Source organism: Haemaphysalis longicornis, unplaced genomic scaffold (assembly GCF_048455015.1).
Source record: "Haemaphysalis longicornis isolate Haplotype H1 unplaced genomic scaffold, Haemaphysalis longicornis Haplotype H1 scaffold_14, whole genome shotgun sequence".
NCBI classification, from domain to species: domain Eukaryota; kingdom Metazoa; phylum Arthropoda; class Arachnida; order Ixodida; family Ixodidae; genus Haemaphysalis; species Haemaphysalis longicornis.
In genome coordinates this window covers 6829241-6850221 of record NW_027526245.1, presented here as the reverse complement: position 1 = coordinate 6850221, position 20981 = coordinate 6829241, and the positions used below count along the sequence as shown (strand labels likewise).

The window sequence follows — 20981 nt, the reverse complement described above, 5'->3', positions numbered from 1 at the left end:
ATATGGGTTTGCAGTCAAGAAAACCTCGGGAAGCAACGGGGAGAATGTAGTAGGTCATTGAAACACATAATGAATTTGGAAATACTGAAACAAAGCGGACAAAAATGCGAACCAGGTGGAGTACGAACCCAGTACCTCCCGAATACGCGTCTGGTGCGATTACGACTACGCTACTTGCGGGGCTAACTTCCCCTCCTCCTTCTGGGGTATTTATGTTAGGGTATTTTTGTTTCCTGCGATTGGGGGTGGTACTCAGCACCATTCGGGCCACTGGGGATCAAGGGTACTTTATTTAAACCCCCGGGCTATTACTCGAGTGTCTACGACACGTCCAGAGTGGTCGACCAGCGTCGAACCCTCTTAGGCTCCCTATGGCACCACGACTGCCATAACAGAGGCCCTCGCTATGCATATGGTGAATCAGAATGGAAGAATGAAGGGCTCATTGAATTAAGACAGAAATAAGGGCTGGCAGTCAAGAACACTTCGGAAAGCAACTGGGGAATGTAGTAGGTCATTGAAATAGATAAACAATTAGGAAAGACAGAAAGAAAGTAGAGGGATCTGAACAAACGACTTCCAGAATACGCGTCTGCTGCGATGACCACTCCACTGCCGGCGGGGCTAATTTCCCCTCCACTTTCTGATGTACTTATTTTTTGTTTCCTGCGCTTTAGGGGGGGGGGGGTAGGCAGTGCCACTCGAACTACTGGGGGTGAAGGGAACCTTATTAATAACCCCCCGGCCGTGCCTAGAGTGTCGACGGCATGTCGAGAGTGGTCGATCAGCGTTGAACCCTCTTAGGCTCCCTATGGCACCAAGACTGCCAGATAGGAGGCCCTTGATGTGCACGTAGCGAGACAAAATGGGAAATAAGGGGCTCGTTGAATTAAGACAGCAATAAGGGCTGACAGTCTAGAAAACCTGGAAGAGCGAATTGGAGAATGTAGTAGGTCATTGAAACTGGCAAGGAATGGGGAAAGACAGAAAGAAAATAGAGAAAAAATTCTCGCTGGGTGCGATCCAAACAAAACACTCCCAGAATACGTGTCTGGTGCGAATACCACTACGCTAGCACCAGGCCTAATTTCGCTTCCGTTTTCAGGGGGATTATGTAAAGGTATTTTCGTTTCCTCCACTTGGGGGTGGTAGCCAGCGCCACTCGGACTACTCGGGGTGAAGGGGACCTTCTTGTTAACCCCCGGGCCCTAACAAAAGCAATCAGTTTCTTTGATTGCTTAGTTACTTTGCCAGTTTGTTTTGTACACGCTCCTTTTTCTAATTACTGGTTCTGGATCCTTGAAACTGTTGCTAGGCCTTGTGCTATGGTTTCAACGCTGTCTGCGTTTGTAGCGTCTAAAGGCGCGAATTTGCTCCAAGGGGTTGTTTTAAACTCCTACATCTTGCCCAGACTAAGTAGATGTTGGGTGTATTAGTTTGTACGAGTTTACTTTTCCTTTGAGATTCAACCATGCTTTCCACCCAACCATCCTGTCAGCGCTGCACCGAATATTGCTAGAGTCTCGATGTACCGCACACTACCTTGGTTGTAACGATATAAAGTCAAACGCATGTATGCTCAGACCCTCAGTGCTCTGCCATATTCATTACCTACTCTCTTGTTTTCGGAATAAAGTTTCCAGTATCCTCCTGTTATCTCTCTGCGCAAATCCAACTAGTGTATCTCATCGGCTGTGGCGACTACCTATTCCAAAATGTCCCACTGTTATTTCTCCTACTCGTTTGCGCTAACTTTTGCGCTAAATTTTCCGATTACACTTGTAAACTGTGTTGTTAACTTCCTCATTGCTGTGTCGACGTCTTCGTCCAAACTATCTACTTTCTCATGATCATACCTGCGAGTTGGTGCATAGGCTTGTATTCTTTTTTCATATATTGCTTGTTTACCTTCATCACAACTCTGACGATTTTCTTACCATGGGGAATTCTTCCGTGTTACCTGCTATTGCCCTATCGATAAAGCGATTGCAAAAGCAGTCTGTCTAAGTATTAGGTGGGCGGCCGAAACGCTCCCACTGGGGCAGTCACGGATCGCAAAACTGTATATCAATGCAATAAGTTAGTTTTGTGAGGGCCCCGCATTGGAACAACGCCGTAGCGGCAGCAGCGCCCATTGAGACAGGACAAGGCTCTTAGAAAACTGGGATATAAAATGAAACAAGCGTGGGAGAGAATGATGGCGCCAAACTTCAAAGAAGTACACGAAAGCTACAGCTACCACATTCATTTACGTTTCCCATACGGGAGCTTAAGTGCAGAGGGCAAACAAAACATAGAAGCTAAAGCGTAACGGTCCTCGGTAAAGCTGGCTACGGAGAACGCGAGCACCGCTGCGCACAAAAACTATCTGAGACGTTGAACCACACAGGTTATGCTGGAGAAGGAAGTCATTAAAGTGATTTTCTGCACCGCTCCGCTGTTCTAACCTTACTGCTGACGCCCCCTTCTCACGAGCCCCCGCTGAAGTCAAAGTATTTCCTTGACACCTTTCCGAGCGAAGTCGTTATACCGATAGAGAAAGGCCACGAAAGTCACCCATTTTTGTCATCCGGATCAGAAGGAAAAGCTGGTTGGTTTCATCTCTCACACGAGTAATTTTAGGGCATTTCCGAAGCACTTCTCTTGACTGCTACTTACCATCGAAAGACGTTTACTACCTCTTATTTGTTAGGCAGTACACAGCGTACTAATATGAGCCGTATGAAAGGGAACACAGGAACGCGTGGCAAACCGCCTCGAAACCGACTCGGGGCGATACGCAGATGGCGCTGTGAAAAACAAAGGGGGAAACGAGGGAGCTGTTTCACTAACTGTTGGCACTCCCATCACGCTCGGATTTCTACAAAGCAGCAGTTTACATCCTTTCACCGATAATATGGTATTGTCCGACAGCCGATAAGACGCACGGCGGGAATGGGAACAGTTGTTAGAACAGCGTCCTCTTTTTCCCTTTGTTTATGACGACGCCCGCTGCGTATCACTGATAGCTGGGTCTGAGGGTGTTTTCTACGCGTTCCTGTGTTCCCTTTCGTATTGCTCGTAATAGTACATACGACTCTCCGTGCTATTTCCAACAGCCTCTATGCTAAAGCTATTTTCGGTTTAATGTATTTTTTACACTTGGTGGCGACTGTTCAGTTTTCGCGTTAAGCAAACATTTTTATTCTGTACTGTGTTTTTTTGACAGCGCTGTATCATCTGAGGTGCTTGCATCGACTTTACTCTGTGAATCACTCTCGACGCTGCTACAGGCCCACGCCGGGCGGACGAAGGGAATGAACACCGTTGCCCCTTAGAGTATAAGATCCGCTTTTACAGTGAAGATACCTTTTAGATGCGACGCTGAGAGGAGCATCCCTTGCCGGCGGCCCTGTCCTGCGTCCGTCGTCTTTGTCCGCGTCCGCACAGATGCGTCTCTCCTCCGCTCACCCCTCTCCTCTCTCCGATAGCGAACACTCTCGCCCAACATCTGCGGGCGCGTGGCGCAGCGCACTCTCACTCCGCCGGTGGGGGCCGCAGCTCGCTGTGCGCATGTGCATCGCCCTCTCTCTCCGTGGTCTCCTCTCCTTCGGGCGCACTGCGCCTATAGGCGGAGTACCGCGCTCCGGCCTGTCTCTCAGTCGACGGTCGTCCGCACTACAATTGCTCTCTCTCTGTCTCTCTCTCTCTCGCATTACCCGACGATAGCTAACGCAATTCGAGTTATCAGCCCAACGGTAACGCACAATGGAACCCCTTTCAGCGTCGCATCACACCAGGGTTCCCGCGAGGGGAGGTGGCCGTAATTTTTTTGTCACGGATTTATGGCCACATTTCTTTTTTTTTGGATCGTAGCTTCATAATTGTGGCGTCACACATTGCCTTCATGGTATTACTAGTCAGATTTATTTATGTTGGCTGTATAAAGACACCTCAAACTTTTATTTTCGTGTATAAAAACGCTTGCGTACGGCTACAAAACTAATTGTTATTGGTGGGGCTGTTCCGAAGCGGTATATTTAATGTACACGCACATAATAGCTCCACGCACCCAAAAGTACCACTTTCTTAACCTTTTGTGATAGCTGCGAATGCCAAATCAGTTGCTTAATTCCGAGGAGTGGGCACATGTACTATTACTTACATTGTTTCCACACTGCAGTGCTTCAGACATTGTAGCCAAAAACCTTAAAAGGAAAAAAGAACCTGTTTATCAACTACATCTCAAAAAGGGCCTTTTGTCTATAGAAACAAGATAAACGCCACATACAAACAAAAACTGTTTCGTTTCGAGAGAACAACACACTCACATAATGGCAAATATTGCCACGCAGCAAAAGACGACGCAGTTCCCTTCAAGGGAAAAACGTTTATTGGAGCGAAATTGACCTCCCCTAACAACTCAAAGAATACACAGGCGGTGAAGCAGCAGTCAACAGATGGACGAGCGTTAACGAGCGTCGGCGAGTGTAATAGCGTGGCCTGTGCTTTGCGGGCTTTTTATCTAAGGACGGGCGCGGTTCTCGATCCGTCGATTCGCATTTAGAACATTGTAGATCAACGAATGTTATGTTACGCTAGTGACGTTAGGGCGAAACAGTCACCTTATCTGAATGAGATAACCCGTGCGGCATAAACGTAAAGAATGAAACATGCACTGTGCTTGGGACACAGATAACAGAGCCTGTCGCGGCCGAACAGTAAAAACAAATATTAAATAAACGAACCCCTACATGGTTCGCGGCATTACTCCCCTCTAAGAGTGCATTGACCTGATGCTAAAATAAATTTACAGTCCGAACAAGCAGCAACAACAAAACAACAAAAAAGTCCATCTCCTTGCGCAGTACGGTTTTAGGCGAAGCACGTGGACGACTTTGGGTCGCGTGCGTCGTTGTGATGTGCCGGAATCACAATCGGGAATCACTTCGTAAGTTAGTGGGCCAACACGTTATAGAGCTTGGTAAGGTGCGAAATACAGTCGCAGAAGCTCCTCACTGAATACGCGTCAGCGGATGGGAGTCCAAACCCACACACGATCCCCTGGGCGGCACTTGGCGTCGCGGCGTCGCAGGTTGTAGCGTGCGGCATCCACCAGCTGCTGGTCCGTTGTACAAATTCGAGCGAGATGGCGGGCCTCCTCCGCAATCTGAAGATACCGTAGGACGTAGGCGTTGAGGTAGTTTTATTCTACGGGCGCCAGCATGGCGTAAAGCTTCGAAGTCGGCCGTCTTCCGTACACAAGGTCGAACGGTGGCATCTGCGTAGTTTCCTGAATAGCCATGTTGTACGCAAGCGTGACATAATAACTTTGTCCCAAGTCTCATGTTCAACGTCGACGTAAATAGACAGCATGTCCGCGATCGTGTTGTTCAGGCGTTCCGTCAGTGCGTTTGTTTGGGGGTGGTACGCCGTCGTTAATGTAATCTGGATTAATGTGGCGTAAGATTGCTTGCATAATCTCCGCAGTAGAGGCCATTCCGCGGCCCGTGATGAGGACTTCAGGGGGTCCACACTTCGCAGCACAACTTGGTTTATGATGAACTTGGCGACTTCTTGTGTAGTCCCCCCTCGGAAGAGCGGCGGTCTCTGCGTAGCGCGTCGTGAGTCTGTTGCTACGACAATCCACTTGTTCTGAGATTGTGACGTAGAGAACGGGCGCAGAAGGTCCATTCCAATATGCTGGAAGGGCCTCAATGGGAGGACGATCGGCTGCAGACTCCGGCGGGTTTCGTCGGCTGCGTTTTTCGTCGCTGGCAGTCACGGCAGCTCCACACATAGTGGGTGAAATCGGATGTAAGGCGGGGCCAGTAGTATTTTGCCTTGATTTTTTCAATTGTGCGAGCTGTGCCGAGATGTCCGGAAGACGTGTCGTCGTGGCACTCTTCCAAGATTTCGTCACGAAGATCAGCCGGGATGACAAGAGAATAATTCGTTTTTCTTTTGGGGGCTGAAATTCTTCTTCACGAGGAAGGAGTGTTTCCGGTTGAATGCTGGAAAGTTCCGTTTTAAGGCCCGAGGCACGGGGACACTGCGTCATTCGAGGTAGTCAACCATGACGCGGTAGTCGGGGTCGGCATGCTGCTGGGCGGCTAGGTCGCTCTCCGTCATGATTACAGAAACGACACGTACTAAAACCTCACTTGGAACAATACACTACTGACTCCCACAACAGGCACATTGAAGTTGCATTAGCTATGTTACGGATAGGCCATACGCATGTAACGCACTCGCACCTGCTCCCGGGATCTCCAAGACCCCTGTGTAGCCGTTGCGGGGAGGGCCTATTCGGGATGCACATCCTCATTGAATGCAAGGTACTCGACATTCAATGACGCAAACACTTCAGAAAACTCTACAGACAACGTATTTCATTACGTCCCTCATACGTTTTAGGAGACGATGTCATGTTTTCTGTCTAGCGCACCTTCAAGTTTCTTTCAGAGGTTTAATTCTCACCGCTCATCTCATACCAGCCATAGTTTTACCCCTGGTCCTATACACCAGCCATGCTCATAGTCTTTATTTTATTTTATTCGTGTTCCCACTGACCAGTTTTAGTTGTCACCTTTTCATGAAAACTCTTTCTTGGCGCTCTTTGCCCTAGCTGGCCTTGCGCCATCAACCTTGAAACATCATCATCAACATTCATTCCAGCCTTTACGTATTGAACTTGAGAACTATGTATGATTCACGGTGTTGGAGATCTCGTGTACTACTTTGAATACTGGCAATACTGCTAAATGCCATCGATGAGTACGCCTGGTCTGCACAATCCAGAAAGTGGAATAGCAGCGGATGTCGCACCTTGTATCGCTGGACCGAGACTAGTAGGGGCTGTTGCTTTAAGTAGTCGAAAACTCAACATTTACGAAATACCGAAATGCTAGCCGCAGTGCTACAAGGGCGTCAACAATGTTCCATTCAACTAAAACAGATAACCCCTGGGATGGACGATGAGGAGGACTTCGACTATTCCGAAGTGACGCAGTTTCGCCCCACGGTACGGCCGCCTTCGTTTTTCATGATCTCGTCTCACAGCGAGGTTCACCATTTCTATTCGGCGGAAGGGAAATGGTCAACCCCGTCTATGAGAGCTGCAGGTTTGGTCCTGGTCATGGAAGTTTGTAGGTGACGAGAAACTTTCTCCGTAAGGAACCCTTTGCGAATAGTACTCGTAACACAGTTTACTGCTTCCCGGGCGAACAGGCGAATGTACGACCTTCTCATCTTCTTGGTGTCTGCGAGAGAAACGGGAGGCGTGCCCTGGTAGCCACAATAGCAGCAAGTTGTGCACGAGGGACGTCGAGCAGGGTAGCTGTGGGTAATTCAACGAGGACCACAAACAAAGTGAGGATCAGCTGGTGGGACTGCGTGAGGATGAGCATGGTTGGAACCTGAGAGAATGCGTGGTTGAGGAACGGGGGTAGACACAGGTTCGAAAGCTTTACATACCGAAGCGGAGGGAGTTGTAGAAGTCGGGGCAGAGGAAACATAAGTCACTGAACCCAATGCGACTTGGTCGGAGCCGTCCTGAAAGTTCGTTATAGACGGATAGGGAGCAATAATGGAGACCAGCTCTTTATTTTTCTCACGCAGAACCCGGACGGAATCCTCACGTCGTAACCCCGAAAAGCCAAGCGATGTCTGTCCTCTATGTTCATTGCGGACAAATTATAGTATCATTCACCGCACGCCCGGTCGGTTCAAGAAGGCGCGGGTGTCCCAATGAGTTCTCTGCCCACACAGGGACTGAAGATGGTCACAGCGTAAAGAAATCGTTACGGCCTGGGTAACGATGTTGGGGTTTGCTTCAGCAATCATTAAACCGGAAGGTATACATTTCCTTGAGGATCGGCTGGGCTCGTTTTTCCTCAATCTTGTGTCTGGCGGCACGGCGGCATAATGCGAGAACGTCCAAGAGGAAGTCAACGTAGGACTCATCAGGCCTCTGAATGCGCTTGCCTAATTTCTTTTGTGGCGCCTTCCGTACGCGTGGACATATTGCCCCTTACTAGGCCCAGCTGAGATGTAAATTGCTACAGGTAATTGTGGTCGTGCTAATGGATGAAAACCATATCTTCGCTACTTCGTTGGGGTTAAAGGAGATGTTGAGCAGCCTAATAAAATCGTCCCTCCAATTCAAGGACCCCCCTCGGTGGTATTTATTCGGGCCTTCCTCGACGCCGTCGCCGCGAAGACGGGTGAAGAAGGGGGGTCACACTAGCCGCTGGCGGCCGAACCAGCAACGTTGGCTAGTTCCTGTGTGTTCAGTATGGCCTCGTGTGATTGGCTACGACGTGAACAGAGGTCCAGGGGTCAGTCGGGGGTCGAGGTACGCAGAATCCGAGCGCATTTCCTCCACCACGCGTGAGTCACAGTCCAGGAGACGTCAGGCACCGGGTTATTGGGCAAATCCCGCAAACGACAGAATAGCGAGGCCAGGTAAAGCGCGTTTATTCCAAACCACACCGATCAAGATACGTGTCGACGACTATGTACGAGGAAAGCGAGCCAGGTGAACTGGCTCATACCCCTCGGCAAGTGCGCGGACATCGCCATAGGCACATAGTCACGGCGGAAATATCTATATACAGCTGCTAATATGTGCCTTTATCAGCGCTTAGAATATACATAATCACGCGCCGACGATATTGAAAAACTATTTCCAATGAGCGCAGCTACCGATAAATATTTCAGTTGAAAGAAAGGGGTTATTTCTGTTTATTTGTATCAGTTCACCGTTCCTTACGCTCTCTTTTATTTTCTCGTATATACCAAGTACACGAACTCTTTGTGTTGCTTCTAACTAATATTGCGATTCTTTCGATGTCCGATATTTTCATACCCGTCCATACTTCAAGGCAGACCCTAAACTCATAATTTTGGCGCGACCCGCACTTAGCGCATGCTGGGAGCACGACGCATGCCTAAGAATCAGTTACAAAGCAAGTTAAAACGACGCTGTATAGACCCGGTGAAGTGTACACAAACATTTGTAGTCATCTTACATGGCAAATGGGTCGTCCAGGACCCCGTCGTTGCAGTGGCGGGGTTGGGAGCTGCTGATATACGTAACAGCCAATTTTTCGCGTTTCAGTCACCATGACATTAGGCGTTGTTTAGGTCAGGTGGTTAAAGCAGATTCACAAGCACCGGGCGTCGTTCACTTTAGATTATATTGTATAGCAAAGCTCACGTTCTCTTGACATTGGGGGCCCGGCTGAATTTGGGGCTCGAGCTCTGGTACTCCGAACAGGCTCAAGATAGGAGCACACGGTGGAGAAACCTCCGCTGTTTGCTGGGACCGCTCTGGGCAGCAGACTCCGGTCCAATTCGCGCCCGCGGTCCACACCAACTGACACTCTCCTGCCTAGGATCATGGCAACATCTCGAGTTTCTAGGTAAGGCACGCAATTACTTTGATGCCACGCACACATTTTCTCGGGTCCTGCGCTGACCAGCGCCACCCGAATATTAAGCACAATAAATATTTATAGCAGCCGGTAAAATATGAGGAGAGAAGTTTGAGCAGAATTCGGTGACAGTGGAAGGTTTTGGTGGCGATGTTCATGATTCTTCCTTCAAATTTTAATTACCTTTTAGGAAAAGATACTCTGGAATATAATGAACTGTCTAATGATGGCCACCCCGCTGCCCGGAAGTATGCAATAAAGCTCTTTTAACCACACAGAGTGTATAGCAAAAAAGGGGTCCGTTGCTAGTTTCTTAGGAATTACCCAGCAATAAACTCGTTTTCTTGTTCTCGTAAGTACACAGCAAAAACACTTTACACCCGAAAAAAGATAATTGTCTCAAAAGAGTATAGGTAAAGAAGTGGCTCGATCCCAAACTATCGGTTGAATCCTGTTCACGCACAATGGGAACGCTACAATGATTCACGGCCCGGACTGAGCCAGAATGTATCTGCAAAGGTGCGTGTGGGCACCATTAGAGGCATGATCATTGTTGTCTTCCCACGTGATTTCACCGAAGCTCTCAGTAAGTCATTGACCTTACCTGGCGCCCACGAAAAAAGCATCGTTTCTATAAAAAGCTCTGGTATTGCTTCACAAGTCAGTCGGAATTTGTGCACCAGTAAGCCTCTTGCAGGCTTACTGGTGTTAGATGTTAGTATTGTGTCAGTAAGTGTTGCATTGTGTGATTTACTAGGAATCACTTCATGAGAGTACTTTGATCTTCAGCACAGATTCTAAGGAACCCAATCTTCTCGCTGTCCTCCGCCCCATAGCATCAAAGCATCTTTAGTCTCTGCCATCTTCTTGTGGCGTCGGACACGATTCCACCAGGACTACTTCCGAGGGGTAGCCGATTGCAGCAGGCCGTATGTTTTGTTTTTCCTATGTGTGCGTCGGGCCCTTTTTTGTGTTACGCCCCTGCAACACGTTTCTACGAGCTTGTGTGAGATTCACCTAGAAATAACGGCGACCTAGAGCACGGAACACCTGTTTTCCACACTGGTGAGGTGCCGCTATTGATATGGAAAACTGGCGTTCTTATTTTTGACGTGACGACCAGGCTCCTCATTGCCAAAAAAACAGTCCAACAAGTAATATCGGCCTCAATTGAGGTAGGTGGACTGCCTTCTGGTTTTGTGCGCCGAGGATTTTGCTATTTCCAGTCAACGTGCTGTACGAACCTAGAATCGCTAAACAATGATAAAGTACTTGCACATATCTGATAGAACAATGGCATGTGGTCCTTCTATGCGGCCTTCCATCGTTACATTTTCACCAAAGTACACGGTGTGACAACAGGTTGTAGCTTTCGGTAATTTCTAATGCAGTTGGGTACCCGCTTTCTAGCAGAAATACACATCTTATGATTACAAAACACGGAATACGATCTCCGGGCATCACTGCCTCCATTGTATCTGGCGTCTGCTCCGTGCCCCTTCTGGCGAGTTTTCAGCAGCTTGTCTTTTGTCTGGTTCCAGGCATCGCATCGAGAAGTGCGCCGCGCAATATCTGTGGTTATTGCTAACAAAGCAATATTGCCTTGTATTGGTGTCAATATGCCGGGTGATCGGTGTTACAAGGCGGTTCTGGTCTATTTATTTTGGCTTTACCAAGTTAATAAGCCTTGTCTCTCCAGGTTATGATCCACTGTACCTTGCAGATTTCGACTGTTGAGCAAACTCTGTTAAGAATATTGGCCGCTTCAGTGGAAACTCTAAATAGCATTGCGCTACCCTCCAGCCTAATAGGGCTTGGTACGGGCATTCGGCCATTGCAAGGTGGTCCGCATGACCACTGTACCTCAGAAGATGTCTTGCAAACTATCTGTGACCGCTTCCTTTGAATTGGCTTCTCGCGAGTTGTGGCGATATGCATCCTTCGCATCCCAAAAGCGCTGGTAGGTCGTGTGTGCGTTGTAAGTAATTTACGGCATCACCTTCTGCAATTAAAAAACGCGGCTGTCAGCAATTGATACTATGGTAGACAGCGGACCGCCATTAGCACCATAGCATAAAGCCGTCCTCCGGTACACTGTCAGCGACATTGTCTACCCTGGGACAACTTCTGGCTAATTGTGGCACGCCTAATTCCGTGCACTGATGCGTTCAGTTACCATGGGCTCCTAAGATGGAAGTGTAAGAAGTGCGGGCCCTCTAAATAGAGGAGTAGAACGCATTTTTGGAACGCCTGTACGTGCACCTGCATGGACCTAAATCGTCACCTGTATTAGAGATTCCTGCGCTCCTACTTGCCCTTTTGTAGGCCTCACAAGCCGGAGCTATTGAATTTATGTAGGGTTGTATTTTTTAGTAATTTTCTTAGATTGTGCGCGTTCTGTTGATCAATAAATTGTCCTTTACGCTGCTTCTAAAACGCCTGCCGCACTTCTGGACCGAAGCATAGGAGATCCTCGCCATAACACACAAAACACACAGGCACATCACGCTTCGTCACGAGCCTGCAAAAAAAGACTTGATGATGTGCCTTTAAAAATAAAGTGCTGCCGCAGTCACTGGACATATAAGTGCGATTGCTGGTTGGATCCCCAATACATCAGGAGAGGTGAACAGTGGTAGACAATCCCAAATTAGGGTGCCGGGGCAACACAAGCTTCCGTTTGAGTTAAAGTGCGTGAATAGGTTCTTGAGGGCACGAGCAAGAAATAAATATATGGGCCGCTATCCCACTCTGCAAAAGTGAACCTCCAGAAAAGCTGTTTCAAACTCTGCACTTGTGAATTGGGGATATGTTTTAGTATTACTTTAGATATCTTGTAGTTATATTGGCTTTGAGGTCGCTGTTGAAGACTGCGATTTGTTCTGCCACTATTTCACAACATTCTTGGCCAAGGCCAATTCCGAACACGTCCTGTTTGGCGTGGGTGGTTGATTGGACTTCTAGCAGCATTTCAGTGCGAATTGACCCGTGACATACGATAAGAACCTTTCATTGTGTGCGGTTTCACAATGTCAATATTGAAATCACCGACGTTAACTACCGTTGTAATTTTATCGTGTCTCACCCACACAAAGCGTTTTCGAACAAAGCACTCAATGTTGGTTTTGGGTGTTGCAGGGCTGATGTAAAATGTCAAAATTCGCATTCCATCAGTTGGCCTTGCCCCACAGATACCCGCGCAGTCGGTGATTTAGAGCTGCAAGATTTGGGTCGGGGGTTTGTGTGGTTCAAAAGTGAAATATTCTTTTGCATAGACTGCTACACCCAATGATCTTTTCTAAGGGCTCTTTGCACCTGTCATCCCAGTGAACCCGCTCACTTTGATGCGTTCGTGTGACCATGTTTCGGAGAAGCACAGAAGAGGCACATCGTTGAGGATGAAATCAGGTGTAGCATCAAGGGAAAAGACGTCGAGAGACCGCACCATGAGAGGAGTAAGTTCAAGCGTGTGTGGCTCGTAGAGTATGGTCTTGCATGATTTCTTGACCGTGTGAAGGTGTTAATTTGGGAGTCGCCTAAATTTATCGCCTAGCCCGTAGCGGTCCGCCGCGACGTCTCAGACGTAACGCACTCGCGTCGAATGCTCGAGGTGCCGGGTTCGCGTCCGCGTACGCCGGGAAACACTGTTTTTTTCGTTACTTCACCAACTTTAATACTCACCGCGAGTGAAAGATGGGTTTTATGAAGGGCGTTTAGTGTTAACTCCTAACCCTTTTCCGGCGCACGATGCGTTTATAGCTTCTCTGTAAAAAAATTGACTACCCGTCGGTCGAAATGGAAAGGATAAGAAAATGCGATGCTTTCAAAATCAAGTGAAACACCAATGCAACTCAGCCAGAAGCTAGCGGAGGACTATTTCTTTTATTTGTGACGACTTTGAATCACCATACTAGGCTATTCCCATGGTATCTCAGAGATACGTTATAGAAACTTTTAAGTATTTAAATACCTTCGAAAAATGTATTTTTTTTCAGAGTAATGAAATATTTAACGCTGGATCCAATACATCCCGATACTGTGGCACGTACAAGTATCTCTTTACATCAACTTTGGTGGTGCAAAGGACGTGCGCTTTTTTAAAAGACGAGAGTGTTTCTGGGGCTAACTGAATTCGTTAATTTTGGTCTGTCTGCATATTTGTTCGAATGAAACCATATCACCTGTTTTCTAACATCCTTCATCAGTGCTGTAACCATTCAAAATTGTTATTTCAAAACCGTTATTTCTCAGTAATATCTTCGTTATAACCGTTATATCTCAGCAGTTTTATATCTCAGTTTTATCCTTTCCCAGACTCTTTTAGGTGCAAACCTTATCGTAGTTTATTTGAGAAGTCTTGTATACTTACGGTGAAGCTGTTATGAAAGCCAGGGCAAAGAGAACCTGGTATACCTTCATGGCCGCGAACTACACTTCGTTATGCTGAAAAAACGTGTCTTTTTGGTAATTCGCGGTAATAATGTTGGAACCTACATTTTTTGTTATCGTCAAATATTCTGAAGAATAAACATTCCCATTTTTTCGAGAATTTCGCAGGCTATTTTTGTGCGATCCAAAAAGTATTGTTCTTTGACTGCCTGAAAAGGAAGATGTATGCGAGCAAAAGATATCCGTTTTATTCAGGGCCTGCCAGAAATATTCTCTTCTTTCCTAACGTTGACACGTGTCAAATACAATTTCTGGATCCTACGCCGTGTTGTCGACATTTACAATTGTTTATTACTTAGAAGTCTGGTGAGCCACACAATCAATCATAAAATCTCCCATTGTTGGTTCTGATGATAGGAAGTTGACATAAAAATGAGGTATATTTTGATGGCCACTCAATCAATTCTGATGTCAACAACATTCACAGATGTCGCACACTACCAAACAAACTTCCTTCATATCACCTGTAGCATAACGCATACTGCAGAAGCAACAACACAGGGTCTATATGCAGACTGATTGTGGTATTTACATCTCTCGAAGCAGCGACAGAAATACACCAGTGAGTGTTGCTTATGTACGATACCGTAGTTGTGGTTATCTGAAGACAAGGTTTGTAGTTTCTACAATATCTGCAACTGATAACAATAAAATATAGTTCTTTTCATCTGACATATATTCGGACCACATTGTTTGGGGCAACAATTTGTCACTTTATATTTCTTCTACAGCGCAAATGGCCACCCCAGTTTGAGTTACCGGGGGGCATCAGCTCATCGCCTTTTGCTGCTTCCTCCCAGTTCTTTCATCTTCCCACCTCCTTTTCGACATCTGCCTTGTCATGTTTTATTTTCTTCATTTTCTCACAGTTAATCAGAATGCGTAGGCTAACTTTGAGGAAGGAATAAACCTTGAGTTCCTAATCAGTGTTAGAGCAGCCGTGTACGGCTAACAATCGCCTTGTGCGTACCTATGCTGCGCACGGTGGTGGGTGGCTAACACACCCGCGGAAACCATTTTACTTGTTATGGCAACAAAACATATAACCCTACTAAGGCGTACGTTAAGCGAGTTGCTTACTAACTAAGTAAATCATCCTACTGGCGAACAATAAAATGAGACAAAGGCAAAAGAGGCGACGAAACACACGCTAGATCTTCAACTCAGTTTATGCAACACAAAAACGAAAAAAGGCTATATGTACATGAAACGTGGAAAGGGTGAAAAGCAGCGAACACAAAAAATAAAATACAATACTACCGCACTTATCCCACTTGCTCAATTCACAAAGCCGCCTCTCAGTGCCCGCCAATATCACTCGGCGAAAATTAAACCTACACGTGTGTGCGGCTATCACCCCTCACCCATGCACAGCCTGCTTCGCGTATCCAAAAAAACGAGATCCTTTGCGGACAGTGCTAAGGATGGGGCACTCACGCATCTTTCCTCTTCTCTGCCTATCACGAAGGCCTCAAAAGCTTCTCGTTTTGTCGGCGAGGAAGGTCTGTACAGGAGGAGCGTCTGCAGAAAATCTGGAGTGCAATCCCCACACCTCGGGCAATGATCAACGAGGTGGCCTGCCGCCGTCTGCGCGTTCACAGGCGCTTGGAGCTCTTTCGGCCTTATATTAAGGCACCTGCCTGTTTGACCGACGTAGCACTCTTTGCATGACAGGGGGATCATCTAGACTACGCCCGTCGCGCAGTCCACAAACCTAATTTTGTGCTTCGTGTCACAGCGGGGCTTTGTGCAAGGGTTCTTCACCTTACGCAGCCTCTTGGAGAGGTTCTCAGGTGCCGAGAATACCATCTGCAGACCGCGCGGATCAGGTTGTGCCCTTGTTAGGCGGTCTGACGTTCCCGCACGAGTTGCGTGAGATGGGTGTTATACAGTTTGTGAATGTGCTCCTGAAGTTGGCGGTGATCAGCCGTGTTGGCAATTGGCACCTTGTAGTAAAAAGGGCATCCTGCCCTATCAGTGAGCCTATTCAAAGCTGCTGAGAAGAGGCATACCGAAGAACGTTATGAGGCCGGCGCTCACCAGGTCGGGCCAGCATAAAATGCAGGATAGTTTGCTTGAGCAAGCTTAACGACTGAGGGCGGCAGGTTTCCCATCAATAGTTGTTGCCTCTGTGGTGGAGAACCTTGTCAAGGATGCAAAAAGTGACCGATGGCCAGGTTAGGAAAGCCAAAGGCAAAAAGTGCCAGCGATGGCTGTTCCGTACGTGGATCAAGTGTCCCAATGCCTGAAAAAGATCGGTGGGAAGGGTGGTGTGCAGGTGGTATTCTCGGCACTTGAGAAGCTCTCCGAGATGCTGCGTAAGGTGAATTACTCTTGCACAAAGCACCGCTGTGACACGAAGAACAAAAGTACGTTTGTGGATTGTGCGACGTTCGTAGTCTACAGGATCCCCCTGTCATGCGCAAAATGCTACGTCGGTCAAACAGGCAGGTGCCTTAATGTGGGGCTGAAGGAGCCCCAAGCGGCTGTGAACGCTCAGATGGGGGCTGGCCCCCTGGCTGACCATTACCAAAGGTGTAAGAATTGCACTCAAGATTTTCTGCCGACGCGCATCCTGTACAGATCTTCCTCGCAGAGAGAACAAAAAGTTTCGGGGCCTTCATGATAGGCAGAGAAGGAGAAAGACGGGTCAGTTCCCCATCCTTGGCACTGTCCGCAAAGGAACTCGGGTTTTTGGACAGGGGAAGCAGGTAGTGCACGGATGAGGACTGAGAGCCACACATACGTGTAGGTTTAATTTTCGCCGAGTGATATAGGCGGGCACTGCGAGGCGGCTTTGTGATATGAGCAAGTGTGACGAGTGTGATACTATTTTAATGTATTTTGTTTGTATTCCCTGCTTTTGCGCCCTTTCCGCGTTTCATGTACATGTAGCCTTTTTTTGAGTTTCTGTTGCATAAACAGAGTTGAAATCTAGCGTGTGTTTCCTCGCCTCTTTCACCTTTGTCGGTTTTTAGAGTTCGCTGTAGAATGATTTCCTTCTAAAGCCGTGATCGCGTCATAAACGGGGTGCACCACAGTTGTCCAGCCCTTGTTCACAACTAAATTCTAGAAATTTTCTGAAAGTTTCACATGATTCATACGAAAGCGAAGGCACTCTAACGAAAAACCACAACACTAGCGCCCGACTCAAGAAAAGGTTGTTGAGTCGACAACGAGTACAGTAAGCGTAGGCAATCCTTGTCTTCCTCTCCTCCCAGTGGGTTCCCTACCTTCGCATCTTTATTTCTCAACAGGAACTTTAACGAGACGCCTGTCCATAACTCTCGTACCCAAGTTTCTTACTTACCAGGTTTTAATTGGTTATAAAATGACTAAGTAAGGATGCGGTGATTTCGGCGTTAGATTGGCTAAACTGACCAAAGAGTGTGCGAAATTAACCAGTGTGCAAAAAAGGAGCCGATAACGCTGCAAGCAACATCCCCTACACAGCTGTAAACGCTATTCGAGGCGATGACATATACATAAATATACCTGCTGGCGATGACATATACATAATCAGAAGCAACAAAAGCGCCACCCTGAGTGGACCTGTATACCGGCGGTCATTTTGCTTGAAGGGAGCAACGTTGTTTTCTCGTCTAAAGGCGCAACCTTGCTCCCTTTGAGGATGAAGATACGATACATTGCAGTGAGCCTTTTTAAGGAGCAACTATGACACCCTTTTTTCTTAGTGCAGGCGCTCCCAACAAATCAAGCTTCACCTACGACATTGTCCTTTGCGGATAGTATGAAAAGACGGTACGCAAGCCATGCCAGAACCTGATACAACAGAAGAACTGCAGCATGAAGAACTGTGGTGTTATTAAGCGGTTGCCCTACCACAATCCTGTTGCTGCACAACTCAGACCGTCGCCACCATTTCACCGAGGCCACTATTCAAGCCCAAGTGTCGTGGTCACCTGCCCTACTCGCCAAAAATGCCCCCGCGCAAGTGATTTTTCGCGCACTCACGACAACAGGTTGTGTTATTCCCACTACGAAGAATCAGCATGACTTCCAGCCATGTCTGTACCGCCAGGCGGTGTTGCGAGGATTCCCACCGACTGCGCCACGTCCGAGGAATGGTGAGCGCCCGCCGTTTAGAAAACCAACTCGCCGAACGACATGACACCATCACGCCACCAAACTCTGAGTCCAGTTCGTCGTCCACTATGCAACGCCATTTCCTGAGCGAATATTTACCCTGAATTCCACGACAGTCAATCATACACCCCTTAAACCCGGGGAATGAGAAACCCACGACCCAGGCAGGTGAGGCTCCTGTCGTCAAGACAAAGAGATATCGGTATGTAGACGCATACCGGTACACACAGGGATACAGGGAGCTGTATCAGTGAACCTGTGGAACGCTACGTGTTTGTGCAATTACACGCCTGCGCGAATGACTGCGCTGACCGACACTCCTGTAGAGCAATCTCTTATGCGTCAGACGTAAGCCACTGGGGTGAAGAAGGTTTGATTGATTGATTGTGGGGTTTAACGCGCCGACGCATCTCAGGCGATGAGGCGCGCCATAGTGGGGAGCTCCGGACAAATTTTGACCCTCTGGGGATCTCTAAGATGCGCTGAAATATCGTACACATGGGCGTTTTTTTCTTTTCGCCTCCATCCTAAAAGCGGCCGCGCGGCCATGATTCGAACCAGCCACCCCAGGCTTAGCAGCACAACGCCTTAGCCACTGAGCCACCGCTGCGGGTGAAGGGGTTCACGCACTGGACGGACTTGCAGATTCTTACTGCTGGAGGGCATCTGATAACTACTGTGAGTAGGTGCAAGGCGAGGAATACGGTCCATGGGTTTACGCACAATGGCACCTTATGGTGCTGCGCGAGCGCTCAAAACGCTTAGTGTTTTAGGGACATTTTGCAAAGAAATGCTGTTGTTATCAACATGGAGAAATTCACGATCATATTATCTACAATCATGCAACAGGGAGTGAAATCGAAGACAAAGAAGGAACTGCTTTACATATCGCTGATGACGAAATCATGCTTCCTCCTAGCACCAGCGCGTTTTCTTACGTAACAATGACGCATTCCAGGACTACGAAGGACTTGCGAAAACAATTTGATCAAAACTTCTAGACAAGAGTGTTTGCAAGAGGACTCGACTTCTGCAGCTCACGAATGGGTGCCCGTAGGTTTTGCTGGCCAATTTCTGCAATGAGCGTCCGCATCTCGCGAACAACAACACTATCGTGTCCATCGAACAGGTGGCGGACGCCACGCACCTAGAAACACTAATAAGGGTGCGACCCAATTCAGTGACAGCTGGCGTCAGACCAAAATCTTTAGGCTACCCAAATGGAAGCTGTAATGAGCCTTGAGAGTGACTTTTGTTACTGTATCGCTGTAGCGCCACAATAGGAAACATCTAGGTTGCGCCAGACTCGTGTAGCAAACCACCGAATCATAACGGACCAATTCGCCCGGCGTGTTCATTCAGCACCCAAAAAAGGGGCGGGTATTGATGGCGCGAAAAGTATATAAAAAAGATAGTGAACGAAATGCTGAACAATAATGTTTTTCAGCCACCTAGAAGTTCATGGGTGTCAACCGTGGTACTTGTATAGAAAAAGCACAACACACTCCGCTCGTGCGTCCAAAATCGCAGAATAAACAGCTTCACGAAACTCGAAAGTAACCCCTTTCAAGAATTTAGGACACATTAGAACGCCGGCGTAACGCCAAATTTGTCTCTTACTTAGGCTCTTGCTTGGATATTGGAAAGTCGCAGTTGATGAGCGTGACCGTCAAAAGACGGCATCCGTAACCCCAGGAGGCCTCTATGAATGCAAGGTTCTCCGTTTCATTCTTTGATCTGCGCTGATGACTTTCCAGGACATGACGGATACAGTTTTCGCTGGGCTGAAATTGAAGACCTGTCTTTTCTTTTCAACCTTGCAAAGACATGGCTGTCTCCTCTAGCTTATGTGAAGATCACCTAACACGGTTGAGAACTGCTATAGAGGCAATATGGCCTTCAGATTTCACACATCAATCCAGTGTGCTGTGTCACTTGGACTTAATGAAGCTCACATGTCTCGGCCATGTTTATATTGCCGCTGGTATTCGGCCGGACAATGCGAAGATTACTCCTGTTGCCTCATTTTTTCGTCCTTGCTACAAGAAGGCCGTGCGATGCTACCCGACTCTTTCGGCCTATTACGGGATATTTAGACTTCTCAAGTATAGCGGAACGAATCACCCGACTTATAAAAGATATTGTTTTGTTCCTATGGAGCAAGAAACCATCAAGAGGCATTTGACATGCTGCATGGCCTCCTTCGACCTGCGCCAGTTTTAGACCAATTTTATCTGTAACCTTTACTGATGCCCGAAACTTTGGAATCAGCGCCGTCATTGTGCAATGAAAAGCAGGTGTGGAAAAAACTTATTGGTTTTTGTAGCCGCGCTCTCTGCATAGCAGAAACCATTTATTTGACCACCGAAAAGAAATGACACGCCAGCACTCGGGCTCTTAGCAAATTTCGTCCAAACCTGTATGGCAGGCCATTCAAAGAGCTCTGAGACCCCCATGACCTCTGCTCGCTCCAAAACCAGAAGAACCTATGAGGGGAACTTGTTAGTTGCAGTGTAAGGCATCAAGAATACGAGGTTACGGTCGCGGGCAAGTGAGGACACAAGCACAGCGATGCTGACTGTCACGCGGGCCAGGTTCCGCTGATTCTTCGGATGAGGCGAAGTCTTAACCTTCAACGGGATCATCCACATCGTGGATAAGGCTGACTGCCAGATGGCTGAAAAAATGGTGGCCGCCTATCTAATACGTGTGCGATGACAACGGTGGTCCACCATAATATTTCGGTTGAGGAATAGCATGGTACTGTCTAAGCGACAACGCTCTCTATAAGCAGAATTACGACGACAGTAACAAGAAATCCCTGCTGGTCGTGCCATGAGCACTACGCATGATCATTTTGCAAGAATGGCATGACGAAACCAGTGTAAGGCACTTAGGCGTCAGCCACACGTTTGCAAGAATCCACAGGAAGTACTACTGGCAAAAACTGCTCGAATGCGTAAAACCAGTGCGTACGAAACTGCCGTGAGCCTCAGCACAGGAAGACCC

At 47.7% G+C, this 20981-nt stretch overlaps 1 long non-coding RNA gene across 1 annotated transcript in view; it reads right to left on the bottom strand.

The window, feature by feature from the left end:
* The window catches only part of LOC144164960 (uncharacterized), a 30603-nt gene extending 16680 nt beyond the window's left edge, over positions 1–13923 (bottom strand). The window contains exons 1-2 of the long non-coding RNA XR_013321273.1: positions 13786–13923; positions 4145–4187 (exon numbers count right to left, since the gene is read on the bottom strand). This is a non-coding gene — a long non-coding RNA (uncharacterized LOC144164960). The remainder of the gene's footprint in view (positions 1–4144; positions 4188–13785) is intronic.
* Positions 13924–20981: the final 7058 nt, after the last annotated feature.